The sequence below is a fragment of the Silene latifolia genome, chromosome 4, assembly GCF_048544455.1.
Source record: "Silene latifolia isolate original U9 population chromosome 4, ASM4854445v1, whole genome shotgun sequence".
Lineage (NCBI taxonomy): Eukaryota > Viridiplantae > Streptophyta > Magnoliopsida > Caryophyllales > Caryophyllaceae > Silene > Silene latifolia.
The window spans coordinates 31605629-31621579 of NC_133529.1; the positions used below are offsets into that span (position 1 = coordinate 31605629).

A 15951-nucleotide genomic window follows, 5' to 3' on the forward strand; every position below is an offset into this window, starting at 1 on the left:
AACGGGTTTTGGTTTAAATGGTGGGTTGCCATACCGAACAATCAAACCCGAAGTCTGTGGACAGGCTCGTACCAAACAAGAGTAAGGCCGATTCCTAATCCATTTCCTCAAATAGTGAAAGTCCTTGATACAAACAAGATTAAGTACCATGGTATGGATGACGTCAATCGCTATCCATCATTAGGCCCAAATAAGAATTAGGACCGTTTAGACGGGACGATTGGTCGAATGGGTTGGGTTGGGCCTAGGAAGGCCGAATGAAACGATCTAGGAAGACCGAGTTATGAAAACCGACAATTGTCTTGTATAAAATATTCCCTAACCTTGTTCAAGTTTCACCCTTTTGGCTACACGTAAGTGTATTATCCCCAGCGGAGTCGCCAAACTGTGGACACGGGCCACGGGGGCGCTTGGGAAACAAGCGTTTGCATTTGTGGAGTCGCCACCAATTTATTGTGGAAAATTGGAAACCGTTCGAATACCTCGTGCCATGTCAAAACACAAAGTAGTGACATGAACACCAAGAACTCGTTACCCTTAGCATTATATGTCTAGAATGACTCTCGTGGATACCAATGAACACGGATGTTCACAGAGATCTGGAGTAAGGGGTGAGGGTACGTATTAGGAAGCTCTTTTGATCGAAAACCTAATCTCGCCCGCCTCGATATCGGCCTCTACTAATGATTAGGGAAAATCATCTATATTCGATATATTGTCGATTATATGCATGCAATGCAACATCCAACGTTTTAATCCTAACATGTGAGAATTAATACTAAGTCGGTTAACAATTAATTTAGCATACAATTACGTCGAATCGGGATTTAAGTTCAATTACATGTGAAAGCATACAAGCAATAAAAAGTACAATGATAAATACAATAAAGGAAAATTACAATAATTACATCGGGTTTAATGATTTATGTCGAAAATACATCTAAAACGGATAATTTAGAAAAGAAAGAATAAATAAATTAACGAACAGATTATAAGGCGATAATACGAATAATAGTTAATTAAATACGTAAACTAATAAATTAGGTCAAGGCAAAACGGAAGTTCAGAGACAGAAGTCAACCAGGAACAGGCGCAGCAGAGCTGCGCCCTCTGGAAGAGGCGCAGCAGTCACTGCGTCTGTTCCTTGGCTCAGTTCTGGCTGTGAAGCCGGAATTGCAAGTCGTTAATATTCGTTGGTGATTTTAATGCTTGATTATATTATTTGACTCGGATGAAAGTGATTATCAGATTATTTACATGCGATTAACGGTCATGAAAACAATAAACATGGATGAAACTAATTAGGACGAATTATTACAAGATGAAAGAGGATTAATTAACAAATTAATAACTAAACAAATTAATTAGGTTAAATACGATGAATTAATGACGGACTAATGATAAATATGATAATAAACAGGTGAGAATATATCAGAGATCGAATTCCAGAAACCCAATATGAATGAATCGAATTTCTAAGACCCGAATTGACTTTAGTGACGAAAACCCGCCAATATTAATTACTTGGGATTTAAGTCGGGAATTAATGAGATGATGTTAATGATGATGAACAATTTATATGTCAAGTTATTATGTTCAGATTGTTATATTAAAACAAGGAACAAATGAAAACAAAAGAAAAACAAACGAATCAACGAAAGACGAAGGAAGAAGAAAGGAAGCGAGAGGCTGCGGCCTCACGAAGAGGCGCAGCAGAAATCTGCGTCCCTTCAAGAGGCGCAACAGGTTGTTGCGTCCTTTCTCGACGGTTGTCCTCTGGATAATCCGTAAAAAGGGTTTTAAACAAAGGGTTTTAGAAATCGGTTTTAATTGTATTTTCGACATAAATCTTACAATATGATTGCAATAAATGAATAACAATGAATAAAAGAGAGATTTACACCCTCAGACTTACATGTTTGACGAAACGAGATGAACTAAGTTAACGATTAGTGATGCTCGACTCGAATGTAGACGAAAGTGCCCTCGTAAGAGGAATTAAAACAGATTGATTAAAGTTGATTATGGTGGAGTTGGTCAAATTGGTCGGTCATGCAAAACGAGGCTGGTACTCAGAAGGATTCGAGCTTACGTGATCGAAAGTTCAAGCACGTAGACGCCAAAAAGTAAGAACGTGGTCTAGACTGCAAAGGGAGAAGAGAAGGGCGGACACTCGCGTGAGAAATATGTGAGACCGAAGGTCTCTATTTATACTAATCACGTGGAGGAAGTAGGGTTTTTCGGAGAAACTTTGGAAGTGAATCTCGAAAAGATATGAAAAGATACAAAAAAAAAATACGCAGAAAAGGACTTGGGAAGAGGCGCAGCAGGCACTGCGTCTCTTGGAAGAGGCGGAACACTTGCTGCGTCTATTCCCAAGTGGTTTCCTCCTGCGGAAGAAAGATTTCCGTGTTTAGTTTATGGAATAACGGAATAATTTGGTTTTCCTTAATATTTTGTGTGAATATTACGGGAAATTGTTTACCAAAGATTAAAAGATTTATAAAATATGGAATAGAAATATCCGGAACATTCCAGAATATTCCGACTCGGCATTTTAATGGTTGTCAGAAAATGAAGACGGTTTTAGGCCCAGACTCCAAATGTACTCTAATTACTGCCAAAACGACCATATCGACACGTAGATGACATTTAAGAGGTAGACATAAATGTTTGAGAGATCACTTGATGATAAACTTACGAACTGTCACAAATCGTTCCGCGTACCAAACATGCGGCCCAATCATCACCAGGTGGTTTGTGGGAGGTGTAGAAATGAGGTATCTACACACACCCGCCCCAGTTGGGGCGGGAATGGGTAGAGCTTTGGTGGGTGGTGGGACGGGTGTGGGTATGAAAATTGTACCCACCGCGGGTAATGGGGCGGGGATGAATTTTGCATCTTCCCCGCCTTAAACCCGCCTACCCGCCAATTGCTAAAAAAATTAGTGCGATTATGACAAATTTTTTAAATTTTATTTAGTTATAGTTAAGATATAATGTAAATAATAACTATTTTATAAAGTTTTTTACTAACTTCTTTGGTGAAAAACTAAACTTATAAAGATAAATTCAAAAAAAAAAATGGAAACTAATAATGATTAAATCAACATTTGCGAAAAAATTTATCGAATAAAATTATGGTGTAACGGGTTAATGGATAAGCGGGGCAGGTACGGTTTTATATTTCCACCCGTTGGGGCGGGGATGGTTTTGGAAACTTGTACCCGCCACGGGTGGTGGGGCGGGGACGGGTATGAGTTTTTCTTGGTGGGTACGGATACGGGGGAGCCTATATCCACCACCGCCCCGCCCCAATGACATCCCTAGTGGAGAGTTAGGTAACTATATGATAAAGGATAGAATTGGGAATAATGTTGAGGTAGATTTTGTTGATGGATTGAATGTTCGTTATTTGGGATGATAACCAAAGAGAGGAAACGGATTGTTATATTAAGAAGTGATAGTAAGAGAGTAATCACATGAAGGATGTTGGCGTCATAGTATTGTCACTAGTGGTTGAGGATGATGTTACTTTAGGGAAGTTAGATGTCCTAATGAGGTTGATCTTGTGGAGGTGATTAGTATGTTTGGTTGTGAGGGAGTATAAGATGTAGATATATGAGGTGCTCGCTGGAAGTTGAGCAATAATGTTATGGCTACATTTGCCGGAGGGGTGATAATTGTGTGTATGAGAGGATATGTTATGAAAGGCACCTGAGTTAAGTCCGGATGAGAGGTATTCATTGTCAAGTGGTAACTTACGTGGTCAGGATTGGCTATTTAGATTCGATTATGGGTCCATGAGGTGTGTAAAACTTTGTGTGAGGTCCTGGCCTTACGAGTAATGGTGTGGCGTGATAGTTACGAGTCTTTATGTGTGTGTTCCGCGTCATATGTTATACTTATATGTGTATGTATGATATCTGTAAGTGATGGTGTGAGGTTCCGGCCTCAAGAGTCATGGTATGGATAATATTCATAAGGTTGGTATTTGTGATCCCGTCTAATGTGCTGCGTCGTGATCTAGTAGAGCGGTTTTAAGACAGTCTTGTGGTCAAGGAAGTTGTGCTGAGTCAGTATTATGAGATTGTAAGAGTTGCAATGACTATCGATGTGGTGTTGTGCACTGGGCACGGTAATTCGTGTTGTGATACGAGTATTTTCGTGTTGTCATCGATCGTTGTTTGTTTATTGCTATTTCTTGTCAGTGTCGGTCGGTACATATAAACCGTTGTGTTGTTTCCCGATGTTTCTTACCAGTGTCAGCTTAAGAGTGAAAATAGAGTATGGTATGAGAGAGAGTTGGGTATGCTGTTGTTGATGTCATGGCATAGGAATATTCTGTTAATGGGACACCGTTGTGAGAGGTTGTTGGAGTGCTTTTGATCTTGTGTTAGATTAGGCATTGGTGGACATAGTTGTGAAAAGAAATTGTGGAACATGTGTGGTATTGAACTTGAAACTACAAGTGGTTTAGCACCTTTCCTTGGGACAGGGAGTACGGAGTTTTAGGACTTAGTATCGTGTCAAGTTAAGGGTGTAGTGGTAATAAAGAAGATGAACTTGAGAAGCTAATGTAAGTATGTGTAACACTTGAGGATTGTGAGATAAGATTGTGGAGATGAGTGTATATGTATATAGAAGTATGTCGTGTTGTGGTAATGTAGAAGAGATGGAGTAGTGGTTATACTGAGGATTATATGATGTATGTTATGGGAGTGCAGAATAATTGGAGGCACGAGAACTGTTAAAGAAAGAGAGTCCTGGATATAGGAATGGTTGTAGGTGTTGAGGTTATAATGGGTTATCGTTGTCATGCAGTAGTAATGAGGATTATGAGAGGTATAACAAAGGACCTAGTATTAGTGAGTTACGAGGACGTAACATTTATCTTAAGAGGAGTAGGATGCGACAAGAAAGTTTGATGGTCATACAAGTTGCAATTGGAAGTTGAGTGTTGGTGCAGAATAAGGATGGATTTGTGCGATTGCCGATTTTATTACAGGTAATGGCAGTGCTCGTAGTAGTATGATGTTTATGAGTGAGAGTAACGGATTGTGTGAGGATGTTAATGTGTGTGAGTGAACTTCGAGGACGAAGTTCGTTTTAAGGATGGTAGAATGTAACATTTCGTTTTGATGGTTGATCTTATTTTGTGGATTGCACTAGTAGAAAAAAAAACCTATTACGACGCAATTATCGTGGCGGTTCTAATAGAAACGACGCGAAAAGCCCAATAAATTGGTGGGAAGGAAATATTTTTGTATATTGGAGGTTTATAGTGGCGGTTTAAGTAAGAACCGCCGTGATAACATAAGCTTTTTATGGAGGTTCTAAATAGGAAACGCCACCATAGTTCAATAGTGGCGGTTCTATTAACAACCGACGTTAAAAATGACGCTAAAAGTTAATCCAAAGTTATAAATTTTTAGACTAAAAAACCGCCATGATATATTTTTATGTCGGTTTCTAACTAAAACCGACGTTAATAGAAAAATTATAAAATCAAAAATAATACCGCCAAAAAGTCCAAAAACCTTCAGCATACAAACACGTATTTCATTGAACCGCCAAAACCCTTTACCATATATTGTAGAGCTGTTGCTTCGTCTTCTTCATTTCAACCGCCAAAAACTCGTATCCCCTCACAATTTAACTCCGACAATCGAAAACCTGCTTCCTCACGCCGCCCTCTGACGTAGTATTGATTAAGTTCGTCAGAACTTGTTGTTTGGGCCGATTACATCGACTATTCTTTGACGCAATTCAATCATCAATTCCAATTTCAATTCCGGTACCCATAGTTTTCGAACTCCTCTCTATACTGGTTGTTTCCGGCTACAACGCACAAGCAACGATACAAAGCCACCTCCCTTTATCCGCAACATCATCGAAGGTACCATTTGACCATATTTAATTGCAATTACTGTTTCTTCATTTAAATCTTTATCACTATCCTCAAATTAATCGTTATTGTATTGTTGTGTTATTGAATTATGAATTATTGAATTATACAAAGTAGCATCTCTATTAGTATAAATTGTGTACTTGTTTTAGGTTGGTAAAATATTGTGTTTAAAGTCAGGTATTTGCTGCCCCTTGTTCGTTTTGGTATGAGTCGTTTTTGGGGGTATTTTGTGTCGAGTTATAGTGTGTTGATAGAGGTTGTTAAAGGGTTCAAAGGGTATGAATCTAGGATGGGTTTCATTACGTTTTAGAGTTGAAATAAAGGCCGGTAAGTAGCAGTGAATCCTCTGTTCTAGTCGGTTTCATTAATACAGAATACAGTACAGGTTCAGCGAAACGATATTTTCCGTCTCATATCCTCCTGCAATCCTGTTGTCGAAGCATTATATAGCTATCAGGGATCCCCTAACTTTGAATGTAAAAACATCTTATAAAAATGAATCAGAATCCAAAATTATGAGGCTACCATAACTCAGATACCCAAAAATCTTCACCGCACATAGTAAAACCAATCTCGATGGTTTACTGCGTCTTGTCTTAGCTTGAAATTTGGAAGAGACAAATCTTCACATACTCAGAGGTTAATCCTTCTTGCAAGTTTCATCATCAATAGTGGTCTTGTTATTGTCACTGATTGTTGATTTTTGACCGCAGTGTCACTAAGGCATCTCTAATGTTTCACCTGTGGTTGGATTATCAATAATAGTAAATAGCATACTACGAAAATCTATTTAGTCGCGGGTTTTAACCCGTAAGAAATAGTAGAAACAACCATTTGGAAAATAATGCAGCTAGAAATCTTTCTCGATGTGAGGACCTTTGTAGATTACATTTGCAATATTTCAGATAGTTAAGGTCGGTCCAATCATTCTTTATTCTTAGAAACACTGGAAGGAAAAGGAGAAAACAGACGAGTTTGTTCCTACAAGACTTGAGGATGCATTGGTCAAAGCATTAGGAAATCCGGAACACAATATGGCAGAACAAGAGGAGTTGGCGGTTTTGTTGGTCTCCAGAAATATTTTGGCAAGCCACCACGAAGGACTACTAGAAAGACATATTCTGAAGACGAAGTTTTACTGCTTATTGAGAAGGCGCAGTCGGAAGCAAAAGATGATTTCAAAAGAGAAACCATGGAGGTGGTGAATATGATGATGGAGAAGAAATGGGCGGAAATGACGGCGAAAATGTCTAGTCTAGATGTTCATATTGGAGGTTCATTTAAGGATCCATCACCGCATCAAAGAGATATAAGTAGTTGTCATTCTACTCATCAAATTGACCTTTTCTTGAATTAAAGGTAATATCACCAGCATATTTACTTACCAATTTTTTTTTAGTTGCCATTCTACTCTTCAAATGACCCTTGGATGCTTCCCTGTCTAAAGTGGCTTATGTTATTGGATCATATGTACGGCTACAATTATGCTGCTAAATCATATGCTATAATTATGTTGGATTATGCTGTGGATCATGTTAATGCTTGTAGGAATCTGTTCGTTGTCAGCTAGCTCTACATGTGAATGAGGAGTTGACCATTGTTGCTCATGGAATGGTTTTTCCATGGGAAGAAGGTAAAATGGTACACAACAAACCATTAACCATGGAGAATGCTCATGTTTCCATCGACAATGTCATATGCGGTGATGTACCACTTCCGTTGTCGTGGACCGGATTCACAATGATCGGTGATGCACAAGGTAGTTTTGCCCAATGGCCCAAATCCTTGGTTTTATTAGAAGAAAACGAGGTAATTTCACAAAAATATTTAGAATTTACTAAGATGCCTAGTGTTAGTGTTTCCGCTTTCTCTTGACCATTATTTAGTTAGTGTTACGCCATTTTTGTTCCGTATTTGGTTGCATAGTAATTGAGGCATCAAGCTATAATAAACTTTTTTTTGGGGGTAAGTTAAGTATATTATAATATAAATCTCCAACTGTTTACATCCTTTTGTGTGACAAATAATAAAGCTATGTACTCTATGCTATGATAACAAAAAAATTATAATCAATGAATGCTATGAAACCAGCTAGTGTCCCTCATATTCAGTTTGCTCAAGTTCAAACATTGAAATCTCTGCTTGATTGGTGTAACCCTACTACTGAAAATGTTTTGGAGGCTTACTAATGATAGTCTATTTGGGTACATTGGTGTAACCATTACTACTTACAAAGGGTTGATTGTTGGACTGTGACACCTAGAAACTCAAGTTCAACCATCTGGAAAGCTCTGCTATCTATCAGGGATAAATTCATCACTAAGGCGGGAACCATTGAGACTGCAAAAACTTGGCTGAGGGATTGGTGTGAATCGGGTAAATTGCAACTGGGGAAGATTTACTCGGTTTTTCATGGCATATATCATAATCTCCAATGGGCAAGGCCTCTGCTGGACACTGTGATAATGCCTAGACATGCCCTAATTACTCGGCTGGCTGTTCAAAATGGTTTGCCTACAGTTGATAACCTGAACAGAAGGGGGATGGTCATAGTGAACAGATATTCTTTGTGTCTGGCAGATATGGAGAACATTTCTCACTTATTCTTTGCTTGTCCTTTCTCTACAGCAGTTTATCAGCGGGTTTTAGCGGGTTTTACTGTGGTTGGGTGTCACTAGAAGGCCTCGTTGTCTGAGGCAGAAGCTGATTCATCTGTCCAGATATAGAGGCAAGGGTTGGAGAAAGAGATGGGCTCGGTGTTGTGTTGCTGCTGCTGTATATTTGCTATGGCAGGAAAGAAATAGGCGTTTGTTCAATGGGTCCTCAATGACTGTTGAGCAGATAGTTTATAAGATTAAATATTTTGTCTCAATTAGATTATTTGCAAACGTTAGCGAGAGTTTCCTAGATGAGGTAGTTGATCTTATGATTCAGTAGTCTATGTGGCTTTAGAGGGTTGCTTTGTAAGAAATTTTTTCTCTTTTATTAATGAGAAGCTGATTTCTTCCATAAAAAAAAACTTGATATGCCCACTGTTAGCGTTCTTCCTTATAGCTTGATATTTGGTATTTTCCTCCAAGACCAGCTATAATAAACTTGGTATTCTTGTTTGTGCTCAGTGTTTGGTATATTGCATTTGTTGATCTTCCTTATAGCTTGATATGGTGATAACTAGTCACTTATTTACGTTTTCGAGTTTTAAATGGCATCAAGCTATAATAAACTTGATATGCCCACTGTTAGTGTTCTTCCTTATAGCTTGATATGGTCAAGATATGGTTTTATAATTTCTCAACCTCTAATTTGTTTCCTCTTTTTTGGTTATTAAGGTCAATTTTAAGACTCGAAATCTTAAGAGAAAAGACAAATCCAAATACAAGGGGGTGTCCGCTAATAAACTTCGAAAGCAAGTAAGTATCATCATTTTTTATATTAATACTAATTAATCACTATATTGTGGATGAGCTCAATTTAACTTGTTTTTATTATGAATGCCAAGTCAATTGAAAAGGCCTCGGAAAAAGGTAATAATAAGGCATCATGTGATGAAGAACAAGATGACGTTAGACATCTAAGTGTGGAAGAGGTGGGGAAATTAGGTTTTTTTGGTCGTTCTTTAGAAAAGAAGTTGTGTTCCTTGTCCAAAAATGCTACAATCGAGATGGTGATAGATGAGTCCGTTTATAATTACAAAGAAGGTAGCGCAAGGAGCTTTTTGACTGTTATCGAGATTAGACAGATGTTCAGAAATCAAAGGCTAAATGTTGTAATGCTTCAAATTTGGGGAAGGTATGTATTATTTGCAAAACATTGTGTTATTTAGTCTGGTAGTTTTTATACTTGTTCGTTATGTATTATTATTCATTTACTAATATAATCTATGTACAATGTACATAGTTTCCTGCATCAATGTGCTACTGAAAGCGAAGCAGCAAAAGTAGTCGGATACATGTGTCCGGTGAAACTTTCTGAATATATGCAAAGGGGACGACAATGTGAAGATTATATTGCACATGTTTGGAAGATTCAAGAGGAAAAGAATTATATCTTGGGCGCATTTTATGAGAGGTAATAATTTATGGGTTATTTAACAAGAATACTATCAACTATTAGGGTCCTTCTCTAATTACTTCGAACTATAATTTAACTCGCATTATACTCAACTATCACACTCCTTATCTTTTAATAGAATTGTGTCTTTTATAACCTGAAATAATATTCTAGTTGAGAAAATAAATTAATTAAGACAATTAATTTGAATTTTAATAAGCCTTATCATGTGTCTATTGGGCACATTATAGAAAAACCCTTTTAATAATATATGATTTATTAATAGTAATTCTAATTATGAACTTATATGTGTAGCAACCATTGGATGTTGATCGTTACTTGTTTGGGGCTAAATACTATTTATATTTTGGATTCGGATAAAAAAACAACAAAGAAAGTGGACATAAAAGGAATACTCAAAAACGCTTGGTTCTTACATTGTGCTCACGGCGGAAGGCGTAATTTTGCTAGAAAGAATAATAAGCTCATCATAAAAGATGACGTCGTGGTAAGTGAAATATAAACTCCTTTTATATTGTAACGACTAACTTTAAATTATAATTACATTTTACATTCTATATAATTAATATCATGTTTTTTCTATAAATTTAGTGTCCTCAACAACTAAGTGATTACGAGTGTGGTTACTATGTTATGAAGTGGATGTATAACATAACTTTTTTATTTTCGAGAAGCAAAGAAGAACAATTTGAGAAGGTATTTATTATTTAAATTTTTGGTATGGTTTATTTATCTAGTTCTAGCTTTATTCTCTTACTCATTGATCTATTTGTCAACTATAGCTTATGGCAGATTCAACCATGTCTGATGGAGATATTTTTGAGATCAAAGAAGAGTGGGCTACCAAATGTTTAGAGAACTTGTAGATTAGTTTATCAACTAAGGCGTGTGTTATTCATACACTTGGATGTATCTTTGGTGATTGTGATGATGTTATTTTGTTGGATGTGATGACACATGAATGTTAGTTTGTTGGACTTGTGTTGTTTGAAATATTAGAAATGTGATTACATTTCTATTCACAGGTTTTGTTTGGTTTATATAGTATTTGGAACCATTAAATTTATGGGGAGGTGCTGCTGAAATTTTCGTAGAAATATTTTTTTATTTTTTAAGAAAAGATATATAATTATTACGGCGGTTTCATGGTTTCATTAAAACCGACGTCAAAAGGTTAAATTTTTTTTTTAAAAAAAGGCCTTTAATGGCGGTTCTTCACCAACCAACCGACGTTATAATTACATATAGCGGCGGTTTCTAAGTTACAATCGACGTTATACTAACCTTTCGCGACGGTTCTAATGCTACTACCGACGTTATAGATAACATGTAGTATCGAGTTTGAGTGGTAATTTTTTTTTTGAAATACCTATGGTGGCGGTTTTAATGAATTACAATGACGGTTCTTGGTTAAAAACCGTCGTATTAGATAGGTTTAAAATGGCGGTTTTGTATAAAAACCGCCACTATAGGAGAGCTATAGCGGCGGTTCAACAACCGTCTACAACCGCCGTAAAGTTTATACGACTCCGCGATAAACGACGCACCCTAAATCTCTAAAAACCGCCATAAAAGGTCATTTATAACCGCCACCGTAGGGAGTTTTTCTACTAGTGTTGTCTTGGTATTGAGTTGCTAGTGAGTGTTACGGAAGTGAGACAAGGTTGGCAACATTGTATTGTGGTTATTCGATAATATTATGGAGTAAATATCGAGAGGATATGTTATCTAGTAAGCGTGGTTGGTGGAGTTAGTGTTAGGTGTCCATGTTTTATAGGTTGGGTTGGAACTTCGCGGACGAAGTTCTTTTTAAGGGGGGGAAGACTGTAATACTACGGATTTTATAGGCTGGTACTCGACCGAGTATGGCATCTCGGTCGAGTAAAGTGTGTCGTGGTCCCTGTTTGGCTACTGCCTAGCTAGGAATACTCGGCCGAGTAATGTGGAATACTCGACCGAGTAGAGGGTACTCGGCCGAGTATACTCTATACTCGACCGAGTATCCGGTCTGTCGAGTGTTTTTCTGCGGTTTAATTTGGAAATGATTAGGGCATTATATATATTACGCTAGACAGTTTCTAATTACGCTTTACAAACCTAAAAACATTCTCCGACGCCCTAATCATCTCCGAATCTCTCCTTGTGTGTGGGTGATCATAGCAATTGCATTCATTCCTTTTGATTCATCGTCGGTAAGTCCCCATCTTCATATTCATTGATTTATATTTTAGGGTTTGTTCTTGATTATGAATTGGGGGAAATGTGGGTTTTGCAGTTAGTGATTGTATTATGTGATTGTTGGTGTAGGTGACGATGTGGTATTTGTTATGCATTTGTATGGTTGATTGCAGCGTAAGCGGATTGCGAAAAGGTAGGGTTTCCTTACTTAGTTACTGTTAATTGATTTAAGACTGTGCTTGTGTTGTAATTGTTGTTATCTGCTGATTATCGGAGTATGGGTGTTGTGATGGCGGTGGTGATGTGGTTGTGTTGTGACGGTTGTGGTGTTGTGACAGCTGTGATGCTGTGGTGTTGTGTGATTGTGGTGGAGTCACTTGCGGGAGTGGTTTCACACCCTAGTTCGCCCTCCGTGGAACCCGTCATGGGAGGGGATGTGCACATTAAGGGACAGGGATTGTTAGTCGCTCGTTGATGAGCTGGACTTGGTGGGGATGGGCTGCGGTCACCCACTGGCGTAGTGGATTACCTGTTGCGATGGGTAATCTGGCAGGGCTACACACTTCGGTGTGTAGTCGGTTACTGTGGAGGATGATCAGCCGGTTACATTATTTGTTTGTCTTATCTTGATTGAGCGGTACTGACCCCGTGTTGTTGTTTTGTAAAACCTGCAGTGATCCATTCGGGGATGGTGAGCAGATTATGACAGGTAATGCATATGTTTAGCTATGGGACAGTCATGGGGAGTCATCACTTCGAGTCTAGCTTTCGATGTTACGAGTTTAGCTGTCTTTGATCTCAGTTGCATTGAGTTCCTTACGCTTTTACTTTGAGTTGGTCTGAGATTATGTAATCGTTACACTCTTTATACGTTATTAAAGTTGTTTTGGATTGTTGTTTTTGATATACTAACCTCGGGCAATCGAGATGGTAACAGCCTTTCATACTAGGGTAATCCTTGGTAAGGTACCTTGGTATGAGGGGGTGTTACAAAGACGTTCATACATGTGCGCCAAATAAGATCAATAAAAGGGCCAATACTTTTTTTTGCTGAAGAATACCAAGATAAGCTCCTTAAACATCCTACATGGAAATTGACAATGTTCATGAAAGATGTCGAAGACACATATGGTGTAAAAATTGATAGATGGCAAGCTTCTCGTGCTAAAAAAATGCATTGTCCGCTTGTGCAAAGGTAGTACAAAAACAGTATGGTTCCCTTAGAAATTATATGCATGAATTGACGAGATCCAATAAGGGTACTAGTGTTTTTTTAGCCCTCAAGCCTCATATATCACGCTCAATTCCTCAATTCCATATGTTCTATATAAGCTTTCTTTCTATAAGGAAATGATTCATGGATGGTTGTAGAAGAATACTTGGTTTAGATGACGCATTTCTCAAAGGTTATTGTAAAGGCGAGCTATTATGTGCCACTGCTAGGGATGCTAACAATCAAATGTTCCCCGTCGTATGGGCTGTAGTAGAATCAGAATCTAAAGAGAGTTGGTCTTGGTTTCTTAGACACCTTATAGAGGATCTACAAATTCAAACTGGTGAAAATTGGACTTTATTATCTGATCAACAAAAGGTACGTTTGTGGTATCTTTTTTTTCTCTCATACAAATTGATCTATTTTCTAGGTAATACTATTAACATTTTATTCAAAAATGAAACCAAGGTCTGTTGCCTGCAATTGCTGACTTGTTACCTGAATCGAGCATAGATTATGCGCACGACACATTTTCACTAACTGGATTAAGATTGTTAAAGGTGCTCCTTTACATAAGCTATTTTGGAAAGCCCTGAAATCATACATAGAGGAAGGTTTCAATTACGCAATGAGCGAGTTACAACAACAAAGTCCAAAAGCTCATCTAGAAATGCGTTCAAGAGATGTTACAAGATTTTGTAGATGCTTCTATAAAAGATGGGCGTGCACAGGGGTTACTTGCAATAATATGGCAGTTCAACTCATGGATCCTTGAAACTAGAGAAAAACCTATTTTAACCATGCTAGAAGAAATAAGGCGTAAGGTTATGTGTAGAATGGTGGAGAAGAAAAAACAAGGTGCTAAATGTAAGGGAATTGTTACACCTAGAGTTCTAGCAACAATAAATGATCACATGCAAGTTACAAGGAACTGGAATGCTATAGAAGCGGGTGAAAATGTGTATGAAGTAGCACATGTTCACAATAGTATGCTCACATTTGCATTGAAGCTACATGAAAGAGTTTATACTTGTAGATATTGGGATATAAATGGGATTCCTTGTGAACATGCAACCGCAACAATTTGCTCAAAGAATGAAAATCCAGAGAGTTATGTGTCATTTTGGTATAGTAAGGAAGCTTATGAGACATCATATAGATTATCTTTGGAGCCATTAAATGGCCAAAGCATGTGGCATGAAATTGATGGAGGAGAAATTTTACCCAGTGATCCAAGAGTCAAGTACGGAAGGCCTCCGAACAAAAGAAAAAGAGCATACGGGAACGCAAGAGCAAGACAAATACATATAGAATTCCAAAAGGCGGAAAACAACTATGCTCTAATTGTAAGGAACCAGGGCATAAGAGTCGCACATGCAAATATAAGGTACCTGTGAATCCGTCACAAAGCAACCAAAGCTGAATCCCGCTTTAGTCTCCATTTTCCACAGATATTGCTGTTGACACTTTTTTTCTCTCTTTTGCAATCAAAACTGAATACCGCTTTAATCTCCATTTTTTGTAGATGTTGCATTTGGCACGCTTTTTTCCTAGATTGATGAAAATTGATATGTGTATGAGACATGGAAGGATTTCTTCAATTAGCATACCAATTCATGTACTGGTTTCTTAACATTTTGCTAGTATTATTAGTGCTCTATTATTACCCTTTTCTTATCTAAACAAATTTACAGTGGGATAGAATGATGGCAGGAGTTTGGGATTTAGCAAACAAACTCTAGAAAATGGTTGCTTCAAATTTACAAAGTCGATTAAATTAACAATATTAACTAAACATAACACCAATTTTTATTTAAGATCGTCTTAACTTAAGACGACTCTCACTTGTTAAAAATAGAGGTGAAATAAAAGGAGGTTAGGAGAGATCTTGAGTTAAGACGGTCTCAAACAAGGCTAACTAAAAGAAGAAATGGGAAAAGAGATCTTACTCTTGTACGAACTATTCTTTGAGCTATGATCTATCACATGCATCAAGCAATTGTTGATCAAACATCAAATTGTATTCCACAACTTTTTTGCCCAATTCATGATGCCATGGCAGAGAATGTAAAGTGATGATTACTTCATCAAGTAATTGAAAACTAAAGATACAAGTTTTTCTCATATGAATTTGCGGTTTTTTTATCCTACACTTCTATTGATTGAGATTTGTAGTTAAACAATCAAGCTCAAGAAATTATTTGGTGTTTAGCAGAGAAACGAGGGAGATAGAGATGTAGAACTTTAGAAAAAATGAGTTTAGTCAAACTCAGTTAGACTTGAGGATAAAAGAGAAAAGAGTTGCAATGTATATGTCGTATACTTATTTTTATACGTATAAAAATCTGAGTGTATAAGTTAATAATTGATTTTTTCATGAGATTTTGAGGAGAAATTGAGAGGGGTTGAATTTCACCCTTTGTTAAATTTAAGGAGGTTAATTACTACATATGAAACTCAGGAGGCTTAATTTCACCTTTAGTTAAACAGGATTTCAATTGCCACTTTCACGAATTAGTAATCATCGAGGAGATTAGTAATCATAAATGAACCACACCTAGTGAACTATAGTTGAACC

The 15951-nt window shown here is 37.4% G+C and overlaps 1 long non-coding RNA gene across 1 annotated transcript; it reads right to left on the reverse strand.

Moving 5' to 3' along the window:
* Positions 1-13803: 13803 nt before the first annotated feature.
* LOC141652184 (uncharacterized) lies at positions 13804-15610 on the reverse strand. Its single transcript, XR_012547012.1, has 3 exons — positions 15323-15610; positions 14765-14923; positions 13804-13965 (listed from the first exon to the last, which is right to left on the reverse strand). It is a non-coding gene; the product is annotated as an uncharacterized LOC141652184 (long non-coding RNA).
* Positions 15611-15951: the final 341 nt, after the last annotated feature.